Consider the following 14,018-nt stretch of genomic DNA (forward strand, 5'->3'; position numbering starts at 1 on the left):
AAAAGCAAAGAACCAAACGCAGGACGAAGATCGAAGTATGCTTGCAAATACAACAGCGACGAATACAACAACACGCGCGTGCTTGCGGGTAGCAAAGTAAATAAGCGTTGGTGGGGATTCGGGTGTTGGGCGCAATTGCATTGCATGCAACAACAACATACATGTAATACACGAAAGAGAGCGTCACTGACTCAATTCCGGCAGCGTGCGCTCACTTGTTACCGCTGGTGTTCATTTTATGGTGTGTGTGTAAGTACGTGGAGTATGTTGTTTGTTACAGCAGTTGTTTGCGTAAGTAAAATGTCAAAAAGCTTAATTAAAATTAATAAAGGCAGCTGATAGTCTTTAGGATCGGCGGCAATAAAAATACAGTGCGTTAAAAACTCCGCCCCGGCGCAGCGGTCTCTCTTAAGCAAGGCAAGTGCGCTGAGTTGTTGCCCGACAACAATTAAAAGCGAAATATCATAAAGAAAGAAAATCTAATTAAATTGAAAAAGTGTAAAGTGCGGCGGGTGGTAAACGTGGGAAAGTTATGACCGATCTCCTTACAGGAGTTTGGTTATGTAATTCCGAAGGATTATAGTTTTTGAATTTTCAAAATTTTTTAATACAGAAGAAATACTTTATGCTTTTCAACAGCCGTTACGTTACACAATGCTAGCTTTCAACGGCATTCTAAAAATATAGAAACAAAACATAATAAAAAGAAGCTAAATATTATTCAGATCTAGAAGTGTATGCCCTTTTATTCACGTTCAAAATAATATACCTACTTGATTCACAGCATCCACTTTTTATTAATTTGCAAGTGGTGAAGATGACAATACAGCAATTAATTCAAAATAATCACAATATTTTGAAGCATTTCGTTTTTTTTTTTTTTTAATTGTGCATTTTTTAACTATTTTTCCAACAAAAACTGATATTCAGAGAGTATAGTTTTCTGCATTCATCATACGCCCTGTGGTCCTCCAATGTTGAGACAATTATCAGTTAACTTCCGAATTGGTCCTCTATTTACATATTGATTATAAAAACTGGCAATCACTTTTTTTAGCAAAAATGCCGACACAGCATATACATACACATATATAACTAACAAGTAATCCGCCACTTACAAAATATTAATTTTAGACAATTTTAGAACAATAAATTTCACATAAATCACAATAACACGATAAAGGTTTTTACTGAATAAATTTGAAGTGAATGAACACGCACACACACCACTGCATGTACTCCCGCAACAAATTGGATATCGGGAGGGTTTTTTGTAACTTCAAAATAGTAAAAATAATTGAGTCCAGTAGTCTCTCTCAATTGGTTAAAATTAATGAAACGGAAAATAGCAAAATTATTTGGATATAAAATTCCGAAATAAAAGCTCTCTCAATAGCAACAGTGGCAGCTGTTGAATTCATCATTGAGTTTTATTAGCCAACAGCAAGTGAAATAAACTGTACATTGCTTGCGCTGACATAAAATTGAACGATAAATTCGAGAGGCCTAAAACATTGCAATTACTTCAATCTTTTTTTGCCTTCTTCCAATTTCCTCTAAAGGTTAATGAAAGAAATGCAGGACTTGCTAAAATGGAGATTAAGTGATTTTTAATTAAAATTGGCTGTTTTTAATAACCGAAAGAAATGAAAACATAACTCTAAAAAAATTTGTTTGCAATTTATTTGTTGGCAAATGTTGCAAATATGCATGACACATATAAATTTCATTGGGGTCCAACCTTCATATGCAAAAAAAATTGGTTTTGTTAAAGACAATAAAAATTGTATGAACGATTTCAAAGTCAAATGTAAAATGTCAAAGTATTTTAGACAATTAGTTACTAACAATAAATAACCCATTAAGAATATACAAATTAAATTGAAGTCCGAAATAGGTGGCATCACCAGCCAACACAAGCCACGGATTGCGGCTAGGAGTCAATTGCTAGACGACATGATTTTACAATTAGTCACGTGAGCAAGCAAGCAAAAAAAGAAAAATAATAAATATCGCCTAAAAGTCGGCAATAAAAAACCGAAATCGCATTATTACTTATATAAAATGGAAATTACAATTAGCGCGCACAACACAATAAATTACATAAATAATACTACCGCATATGTAGCGAAAAAATTTAATAAGCCCAAATGTGGTGGCTGGGGTGTGAATGTTGCAACTGTTTAAGCGCTCGATGTTCTATATAAGTATTACATCGTATACGCTCGTACATGAATACATAAATAAGTGCGTGACTGTGTGAAAAATGATAAGTCAAAATTTAATGTAAATTGTTTTATACGACCACTATCTGCAATTAAGCGCGGCAGTGCGTGTATGCATGTATATACATATGTATGTATGTGAGACATGTATAGCACAAATTATGCATAACATTTTGCCAGCGCACTCATCCACACACACGCTACTATCTCATTTTTCGCCCCGTTGTTGCTGTGAACTAAGAATACGCAGTAGATAAAAAAAACAATGACAGTGGAAAAAATATGGCGTTCACACATACATGCACACGCACAAAGCTGCTGTTACTGTTGCTGTTGGCATTTTAGGCGCATTAGCTAAAGCTGCAACAAATTAAATTCTATTCGTAACAACTTCAACAATTTTGACAAAATAAATTGCAATTGGCTTTAGTTCGTTTTTAATACATTTAATTTTTGGGCGATGGCTTTTTCAGCGCAAATTTTCAACTCGATTCGTTTCGGTTTTTGTTTTGAATATTTCAATTAAAACTTCAATGACCGTTTGATTGCAGCTTATAATCTGGCATATTCATTGTAAATTAATAACAATCACCACGAAATTGGGCCAATAAATATTTGTAAACACTTCTGTGGTCTTTTGCATTTATCGCCAGTAAATAACTATTGCAACTTGTACGTTTTTGCTCTTGTTGTTCATTTAGCTGGATTTAGTTTAATTGGCGCTGAAATATGCCACATCTTTTATGAGCATTGTTATAGTCAACACACATATCTATGGGCATACATTAATTTGTGTCAGGCACATGTTGAAATATAAATAATACAAAACAGTCCGAAAACATTTTCTGCAAATTTTTCATATTTTCATGTTACACTACAATAGTTTATTTATTTCATTTATTTATCGACTGGTAATCAATAATTTTTCTGAAATTTCTCTACTAAATTTCCGCAATTGGTTAATAAAACTCAATAAGAACTAAAAAAAAGTCCCCTAAATTGCTAAAAGCAGGAGAGCGAGTGCTAGCATTAGGAAACTGAGTGTACTAGGCTAACAAGCTATTAACTTTATTTTAGGCGAGATTTCTTACATAAAAAATTTCATGGCTTCCATAGCTTTCGTTAGTTCCATATTCCAAGCAGTTGAAGCGTTTCCCTTGTTACTCAGTCTCAAAACTGTGATTAGTTCCGGTAGTCCGTAGATAAGTGCAACTAGCTACAAAAGTGATTTAAAAATGCTCCGTAAAATCATGACGCAAAAATACTTTTTTCGTAGAGTACTTAGACTTTAGCAAGTAAAAAAGTAGCCGAGACTGGTCGCTGCGGCAGGCCAGCTCAGTGCAGCAAAAATACCTACCTAAAATATTAGCACGGCAAGATCGAATCACTTCTGAATCAATAGCGGTCGCGTGGATTAAAACGTAAAAAAACAAGATAAAAACAAGTAAGGAAGGGCTAAGTTCGGGTGTCACCGAACATTTTATACTCTCGCATGATAAAATGATAATCGAGATTTCAGGCGTGGTTGTGAACCGATTTCACCCATATTTGGTACATGCCATCAGGGTGTTAAGAAAATATTATATACCGAATTTCATTGAAATCGGTTGAGTAGTTCCTGAGATATGGTTTTTGGTCCATAAGGAGGCGACGCCACGCCCATTTTCAATTTTTAAAAAAAGCCTGGATGCAGCTTCCTTCTGACATTCCTTCCGTAAAATTTGGTGTTTCTGACGTTTTTTGTTAGTCGGTTAACGCACTTTTAGTGATTTTCAACATAACCTTTGTATGGGGAGGAAAAAAGTTAGTAGGGGCCGGGGCCACGCCCACTTTTCCAAACAAATTACGGCCAAATATGCCCCTCCCTAGTGCGATCCTTTGTGCCAAATTTAATTTTAATATCTTTATTTACGGCTTAGTTATGACATTTTATAGGTTTTCGGTTTCCGCCATTTTGTGGGCGTGGCAGTGGGCCGATTTAGCCCATCTTCGAACTTAACCTTCTTATGGAGCCAAGAAATACGTGTACCAAGTTTCACCATGATATCTCAATTTTTACTCAAGTTACAGCTTGCACGGACGGACAGACAGACATCCGGATTTCAACTCTACTCGTCACCCTGATCACTTTGGTATATATAATCCTATATCTGACTCTTTTAGTTTTAGGACTTACAAACAACCGTTATGTGAACAAAACTACTACTAATACTTTGTTGCGAGAGTATAAAAATCATGAAAATGGTTCGCCGCTCTTTTTCTCTCGGGATTCGTCGCAGTGAGCATACATTTGCACTCGGCTTCGAGCTGAAAACCGCGAACGCCACAAAAAGTGCGTCAAAGCAAATATCATGCGCTGACAGGTATAAACTTTCCATTGTAGTGGATTATGCGGTTTTTGCGAAAATGTAGAAAAGCCTGTGCAGTAAAACAAATCTCAGTGCAAAACTAGCTATGCTCCTAAATACTACCCCAAAAATAGAGCAAAAAGGTTTCATTCCCACATCCGATTTTCACTTCAAATTACAGTTGTGAAACGCCAAACAGCTATGATTGCAAATGTCAAATGGTTGGCAAAAAACGCAGCTATTTTTTTAAATATTTGTTGAAAAAGCAAAGTGCAAGTGTGCGATCACGGTAAACCCCGAAAGTGGCTGCGAGAAGTCAAACGAAATTGTAACGGAAAAAACGGAAGCGGTTGAAACTTAATGTCTGTGTGGTTGTAGGCTAATGCTGTTATGGCCCACCACCGGAAGCGCTCATCAAGTGGTGAACCACAAATAAACAAACATTCGGGGAAAGCATATGGCAGCAATTTCATATATAGAGAAATACTAATAAAAAGTAAAAGGAAAGTGAAGACGTTAGACACAAACCGCATAACATAACAAGAGGTTGAAAATACAAATGTTCCAAAAATGCTGAAAACTCTCGCACAGATTTCCAAATTCCCCGACTACGAAAAGTTTTTCCGGCCACTGTTCACCAACGAAAGCACCGATAAATAATCAACAAGGCCGAGGCAATAAAAGCAAGCCAGATACAAATAACCAATAACGGCAATAAAAAAATAGATAAGCAATAGAATGGCTGCCATAAATAAAGTGGAACACCGCGAGCCATGGAAGCAGATGCCAGCCAACTAGATTTGGCAGCAGTCAGGTGTAGGTGCTCTGCGGCAAGGAGAGGGTTAAAGAAAACAAACGAATGCGGGATAATAGGGATTGTCAAAAAAAAAAAAACAAAAAAAAAAAAAACCGAAATAGTAAAGAACGTTGGGGGTGTTGGCAAAGGCAAAGGCAACATGGTGCGACAATTTTTTTTCCGAGAAACCCACCCAACAAAGTGTGTATGCAATAACTATTTGCTCGAGAATAAATGATGGTGAAAAAGCAATTTTGCACTTCTTAATTTGTGGCATGTTTGCACAGCGTCTTGCTTTACCATATTTTCACATTTAATCAACTTCTCTCTCAATTCATACACCGTTAATAAGGAATATTTATTGATTCATGAAGTCGCCGGAAATCTGCACATACAAACATAGCGTTATATCTTGAGCCACATGCGCGAAATTCTATAAAAGGTACTTACATATATGGGCAATGATGCACCGAGGTCACTGAAGAATGGTTAAGAGCCAACAAGCCACCGCAAACAGCGTCCAGCTCAAGTGGGTCGTAGAGAGAAAACATTTTACATGCACAAATATTGATACGCTACGTCATGCGCAGCAATGCAATATCCCGAGAGTGGACTCTCGGTGGCCTTTGCAAATATTTTCCCTTTGCGGTTAGCGGACTGTGCATTAATCAGCGAGAGGGATTGCAGCAGCAGCGCTTGAGTGCACTGAATGTGCTTGAGTCCTCAAGTGTACACGCGCGTCAAGTGGCAGTAGGCCCATCTTGTATGAAAGTGTACCAATGCAAGGATATATTGGCCTACATCAATCTAATTGGGATTAAGACAAACAGATAAATAAAAAATATTGTCACACCGCTCACAGTTACCGCTCAAACAACCCATACCGTACGTTTTTCTTTTTTTATATGCAGTACGGCTTTATCCCATTCCAACAATTCATTCGTTCAGTAGCATGTACATGAAATTCTCAGCCGGCTTATGAGCAAGAATGCATATCGAGCTTCGAGTTCATCCATTGATAGTGTTCGATCTGTCACTACGTTATTTCCTTTGACAATGCCAAATCGGAATAGCTGCATCGGAGTAGCTGCATCAAACACTAATGGTGGTCAAATAGTAGTTTAAACGTATATCCTGGTCACTTAAAAGTCTAAATGGCAAATATTTAAACTCGATGATGTACCTGTCTAATGACAGTTCGTTTACTGAACGATAAATGGTTCATAAAATAATAGCTTATACAACTCTTCTTTGCGTTTTACTTGCCACGTTTCTATAAATTAATTAGACGAAAGGCTAGCAATTATGCGGCATCCGCAACTTACTTTGTACGTCTACAAGTTTCTTCTAAAAACTTTGCTCATTTCCTCTTCGTTTCTCAGCCACGACACCGTTGCTGTATGTATGTGTTACATGTACTCGAGGTGCAATCATAATTTTCAATTAAACCAAAACGGCATGAAGCCGCAAGCAGGCAACCAAGCGGTTTTTTGCAAAAAAGAAAGAGTGGAAGGTCGCAACCTTCGTGCTTAGCCTACTCAATCAATTTGCCACGCTACCCAGCACTTAGTCCATCGCTCAGCAAGGAATTATGCGCCGGGAACGCGATCAACATTGGGCGTTTGCACTTTATGGCCTCTCTCCTACCGCGCGATACTCAGTAAGTGCCATGGAAGCGTTATAATATATAATTTAATCAACGCCTCAGTTGCACTTTACCGTTATGCAAAAAAGCAGCATGAGCATGGCAATTTGCATTTACCTTGGTTAGGGCGCGTACGAACTTTAATTTTTTTTGCAGCTACAAGTGAAGTCTACACACTTTGCTTTTGGTTTTACATTCTTTGCTCATAACTAATCATAACTTTAATACCGTTTGTGGCTTTCATAACTTAATACAAGCGATGCGGCAAACTACCAGACCCGACGACATATGTAAATCGACTACATTCGCGGTATACAGATCGCGAACCGTTTTTTTTATCTGGGTCCGCATAATACTCGAAGGTTGCCAAATGTCCCAAAATTTTAAGTCAAAAGTATATATACAAGATAGATAAGTGAACTATAGCAGAATAGGTTTGGAAAGTTGGTTTTTGAATCAGGTTGCTACCTGTATACAAATTTTAATTCAATTAAATCTATTGCTCAAATAATATGGGTATATAAATTCGAGCATGCGACTATTTTGATGAGCATATCCGTTGAATCTGTACTAAGAAAAAATGTGTTTTAAAGAACCGAAAAACAGAAAATGTGTTTTTTTTTTTTTTTTTGCTGTGGGAAGGGGTGCTCTAAAAACCAAGCGTCCCACCACAAGTCTGGCAGGGCAGTCGTCTTCACACTGTGGCTTTATTATTTTGTAATATTTATGACTGCTGCAGTCGCTGTAGTCATTATTTCATCATTCTTCATGGTGTCTTGGCTGAAAAAGTTTCCTGCTTTCATATGAAAACAGAATGCCGCCTTCCCCGGCTTTGGAATTACAGCATTACAAGATTACAGGCGCTTCCATTTGGTTTTGTGCGCGTTCTCTTATCTAATGATGACATGCTCAGTTCATTTATCTTATTCGCAGGAACCGCAAGTCCACGAAGAGACATGCCATCAGTGCCCACAGGCTACAACAGCCGTTATATTTTGTTTACTCATATTATTTTTTACTTCCTTAGCATAGTTGTAGTCGTTGTATTAGCTTGTAGTGGTACGTGTTAAGCTTATCTGCTTGTTTGCGCACACGCCCTGGCCACCATTAGTTTTCTGCACGCCCTGCACTGCTGTTGCAAATATCTGCTAGCGGTTTTTGCATGTTTTGATTTTATTTATTTTCTATTTTGATTTAATTTTTTTATTTTTTTTCTCTCAGTGAAAACAAGGCGGCAACAACCAACCCCGCCAGCAGCTGTTGTGTGTGGCCTGCAGCGCTGAATGTTCCGTGAATGCGGGCGCGCTTTTAAATAAATCATAACTTTGTATGCACAGCGCTCTTTGCGGCACTTCTCTACTCTCTTCTCTCCGCTGTTTGCTGTGTGAGTCACGTAGTTCATAAACAAGCAAGGGGTGCGGAAAAAATTATCTCTGCGTTGAAAAAGCGGCTCTTGAATGACATGGGGGAACGGGATGCGATATGTAATTCTAAAAAGTATATTCCAAACTTGACAGTGTGCTGATTTATGTAATGTGTCGTGGTAAGTAGCTGCTTCTGCAGATAATGGTCAGCCAGCGGCTGTCGCGCAACGTGCCTTTTCATCCGTGGGTTATTTCGTCATGTCATTAGCATGGTACCAGCAGCTAACTGTTGTCACATATCCGTTTTGCGCACCAAGAACTTGCAATAGGCGCGTTATGTGTATATATAAACTGGAAAATTACGCTAACAAGACGTTAATAACCAAAATAAATTGCACATATAAAACCTCAAGCCACTTAAGCATTATATTCACATTTCATAATGAAGCAACCAGAATGTGCCTGTATGCTTGATATAATAGCATATATTGTCTTGATCTCGGATAGTAATGCAAAAAATTTTAAAACACTTAAGATGTACATTTGAGCACTTGCTGCTTTGATACTAGCAGAAGTTATCTAATAAAAGTATTTTATATTTTTTATTCTGTAAGAGTTTGTTGATTTACTTATATGGTATATGTATGTAGTGTGCCGTACACTTTCCATAGAAGAACTGTGTCAGCTTCTTATAAACATAATGTTGCCTCAGTAGCAAAATTAGGATAATACGCTTTGTGTTCTTAAAAAAAAATCCTCCTTCCACAAATAAACAAATAAATAACCTGTAACTATTGCTCATAGCGCCTTGAGCTATACCTTGGGCTTAAACAATTTAAAAATCAATGTTGTTTTTCTAACGCAGCTTAAATTGAAATCTATTAACTATTTCATTGTCCAGAATTTTACAAATTTACCTCAGTCAACCGAATTCCATTATTTATTGTAGAAAACTACAAATTTAATTTAATAACACATCTGTATATAGCCCACATACACATACATGTGTATATACATGTATCAATTTCCATTGAATTTGTCAAGCAGAAAATGATAAAATGTTCAAATTTAATTAAAGTCACCTAAGGGCATACACGAGTTTGTGATTTTTGAATAAATCTTCGTGTGTAGATGTATAACTTTAGGTGCAAATATAACCACAAGCGCATGTTGGCATTTACCCGTTTACATATACATACATATGAACACATTTCGAGTTATTATTTCAGTTTAAGTATGGAGTATGAGTATTTAAACCAGCGCCTAAAGGTAGGCAGTAATTGTCTGCTGCATTATTATATTACCGACGACTTTGAAGAAATATTTAACTCAATTCTCAACAAAGAGTCTCACAGTATTTTACAAAAATAAAAAGATCAAGGTTCAAGATAAAATGAATGTGTGTGTGTGTGTGTGTGTGACAGCAGATGTGTGTATTAATGGCTTTATTATTTATTTTTCTATATGTTTTCCATGTTGCCTACTTTCAAGCGTTGTCTCCGTCACGGAATGAGTGTTTGCCACAGTTTATTAAATTAAGTAAAACAAACAAACATCAACATGCCGCCGGAGAATAGCAGCATAAAAAGAAGAAGAAAATACAGAGCTGAAACTGAAGTGCCAAATACCTAGCAATACTTAAGAGAAACACGTTGAACAGACAGTTCACGAATGAAATTTTTATGTACATACTTGTTTTTGTATTTGCTGTTGCTTTTCTTTGCGTATGCTGTTATATTTTAATATTATTTTTTCCAATTTGAACTTTTTAGTGAATTCTCTTCTGAGAGCAAAAACAAATTAGCATACCACTAGGCGCGACAAGCATTTGTAACACAACTATTGGGCCATATATTGAATGCATGGTCTCAAATGAAATCTTTACAAAAACAAGCAAAATTTTTCGTGAAAGTGCAAGATTGGTGTGTTCGTCGAAATGTAATTATAGAAGCGTTTAATAGCACCAACAGCCGGAAAGGTAGGCAAGGAGCAATTCTATTTCAATTTATTTTTACCCAGTTACCCACATACAAATGCCTTTATAAACCGCACTAAATAATATTCAACATAAATAAAAAAAGGTGCTTAAATGTACGAACTTCCATACATAGACAAAGTGTAGACCGACTCCTGATACAGTTGAGTTCACTAGAAGGACCTTTTCATGCTACACTGGGTAGTGGAAGTTACACAGCAGAAATTCCACTAGAGCATAGCATATCTTTAGGCAAAACAGCGCGTGTGTCGCTCTGCAAAGTAACAACTTCTGTGAATGAAAATGCACAAAACGAAAGTGAGAGTGCTTTTTATTTTTCTCTTGCTTTGCTTTTATCTCCTTTCGGTGTATGAAAATTTAATTTCACACAATCTCGTACAGCCATGTGATTTAATGTTATAGCCTACTTTTAGGGACTCGCATTTTTTCAAGCAATTCCACTAAAATGTATGTAATTTCAGGGCTTTTAGCAAATTAATAAAGCAGCAGCCGCTAAGTAATACATATATGATGTAGAATAAACAAATTAGTAAACAAAAAAGAATATTACAAAAAAAAAAAAAAAAAGATTTGCAAAGCCATATAAAAAAGCAGTGGCTTGTAGGGAAAATCCCATTATGGCGATTACCATAACGAATTTGGTAAAATTTATGGCGGCAGCGGCGAGAGCAACAGTAGTGCCCAACAGTGGCAAGCAGAAAACTGTGGGCTGTGTATTCAAGGACGAAATCGAACAAGCAACGCGTGTGGTGGAAAAGATATACAGAACGAATTAAAAAACGCACCACTGCCGAATATTGTTTTTGAGTAAAAATGTAATTTCAAATATGGAATGAACCATTTTCTAACTACATATATTATTAGCAATTTCAATTGATTACAATATTCAGTAGATTAAAATAGAAGTAAAATTTTGTTGCACAGATATTATTTGGAAAAGCCTTTTAATTATTTACAGCATGAAATGGAATAAATATCAATTCTTATATAGCACTACGTGGTTACGTATACTTATTTAAGTAGCACTCTGTTTACACCAGAGTCACTTAACAAAACCATATATATTTTAAAGTAATTCTAAACCAAAATTTGCATTCATCTAATCCATTATATACTGCGAAAACACTGTATTGTAGGCACCATTTAAGCTTTTAGTTTGTTATGAATTTCCTATAATTATTATACCATGATAGGCTAAGTCTTACACACACACACACACAACTCAAACTAATACAACTTGTTCTCTGCAACATACTTTCAAGATGTTCAAGCATACGTGCGTTCAGGCGTATGTGGCACAACACTTCGCCTTGCAAAATGCTTACTAACACACACAAGCCCACATTAATGGCGCTCAAGCATAGTTAATGCATAGACGAGTGCGCGTACTCACATATCTACAATTGCAGCTATAAGTGCAAAATGTGTTGGAGATTCTGTAATTCCACACTAAGGCGGAGTAGAGTAGGCGTGTCGCTTGTTAAACAGGGAGTGCATACAAGATTTTTAACGGCATTTTTATTTACAATTGTGGTACATAATATTACAAATTAGGAACAAGAGCATGCTTGGAGGTTACAGTAATCAATCAAGAATTCTCTTTAGATTAGACATAAAGATTTAGTATAAATAATTCTCGATTACGCTTGAAAGTGACGGTTGAACTGAAGCCCATGAAAAATATAAGCTCTTCTTAGAAAGCCAAAAAATTACTGCTTTATTACTGCTTTGGGCACAAATTTGAAGATAAATCAAACTATTTAAGCACCCTGTTATGAATTTCTTAAATCTCTAAGTTATAGTTACTTACATATTTGTATATGCATAATACACTAATATTCAACACACTCATATACGTAAAATAATTGCCTTTTCTCCAAGTTTTGTATGCTACTTATCACTTGAATTAGGCCAAACATTACACACTCACAAAATGGCTGCAAGCATACATACAAACATATAAGCAAATGCCTATATTGACACATTGCACGCTACGTATTTAATTAAATAAGTGGTCGGCCGACAAGCCGAAATCGCACGAGGTAATAGCAGATATAGACCACAATGATGCCGGCGTCGCACGCTGCTTATTAAATGCAGAAGGCCAGTTGCTTGCCTGCCACATTAGCAGGCGTCGCCTTGCATACACACAGGCGCACACTCACATGCACATTGCCATTGACTAAAAGCGAAAATGCAAATGGAAATGCGCCTGCGAAGGTAAGCCTACTTTTGGCCATTGACTCGAGTGCCGCCTGCAGTGCAGTGCAGTGGAGGCTGGTGAGATTATTTTATTAAAGCGCACTTCTACTTACATTTGCATAAATAAATGTCTATAAAATTTAGCTTATAAATATAAAGTTGCCCATTCCGATTTTCATGCTGGAAGCGGAGCAGCACTTGTGCCTCATTTTACAAATTGCCAAATGAGCTTTTAAAGCCTGTTGAGGATGTAATTTTTAATATCATAAAATTTAGTGCTATCCTTGATGCGTCTTCGTATATTCTACAAAACTAGCGTGTACCTTTACAATAGGTATTCAGTAATTTGCAATGTGGTTTTTATTTAAATGTATGAGTCACCATTTTTTATGCACTATCTCCAGACAATATGTTAGGTTTTGGTCTTACACTCCTCATAATTATTTTACTCTTCCTCGCTTGGCCGTCGCCTATGCTATAATTCAGCTAATAGTGCGCTCCAAAACTCGCCAAAATCATAGATTCATACATCTCATGGCACTGCTGAGAATTTCGTTGCTCCTTTTTACTGCCACACTGGCGGCTTCCTGGCTGACTTCGAATTCGGCAAACGTCATATATCAATTTTAAGCCTTTTATCACTTACCACAGCCTCTCGGTTTATTTTATATTAACTTTCTTGTGTGTTTACGGCGATTTATGTTATATTTCTGTAATTCTTGAACTATTTCCTACTCATTAAAATTGTCAGTAAATTTCCTTTTGCAGTTTCCTACAGGAAATTTCCCAATCGCCTGTTTAGCTGTTAACGGTACTGTTATGAGCGAGTTTATAAATATATTATATTTTCGACTGCTGCAGCTTTTCGGGCATATCAATTGACTTGGCCATAAACCAATGGAGAATTGCAGATCACTTGATTCTCTTCTTCTCTTCAAAATATGAAAACCATGCTAGCAATTTTACCTTGGTAAAATTGTGGGAGTTATCATAATTTTCCAAAGACTAAAACGAATGGGTCACATATACATAACTAAATAGATCCGTAACTTGGGAATTAATGAAGTACCCACCTTCTTCTGTGATTAAGTTGAAGAGCTTGTAAAATGGAATTAATAAACTTTCTATTCTATCAATACTAACTATTTTCAAATTAAATAAAGTTATCTTCACTAAAATTGTAAGGGGAGAACCCAGAAATGTATAACAAGCTCTTGGAAATTCTACGTTAGCAGGCAACTATTAGTCTGCATTATATAAATGCTAGAACACTAATTCTCCGATTTTATTGTACTCACAATTTTCAATAGCAATACTTACTTATAATACACATATAATAAGTATATGAATACAACAACTAGTTGCAACATTTGCTTTGAGAACAAACCGTTGGGGAACACTTTTTGTTATAAAACAATTTATATTATATAAATGCCCAAAGC

General features: G+C 36.4%; 1 protein-coding gene across 2 annotated transcripts in view; it reads right to left on the reverse strand.

The window, feature by feature from the left end:
* The window catches only part of LOC108974343 (furin-like protease 1), a 240,956-nt gene that overhangs the window by 145,422 nt on the left and 81,516 nt on the right, over positions 1-14,018 (reverse strand). The gene's annotated exons all lie outside the window — the stretch shown is intronic.

This window comes from Bactrocera latifrons, unplaced genomic scaffold, assembly GCF_001853355.1.
Source record: "Bactrocera latifrons isolate USDA-ARS-PBARC rearing strain unplaced genomic scaffold, ASM185335v1 scaffold_55, whole genome shotgun sequence".
Taxonomy (NCBI): domain Eukaryota; kingdom Metazoa; phylum Arthropoda; class Insecta; order Diptera; family Tephritidae; genus Bactrocera; species Bactrocera latifrons.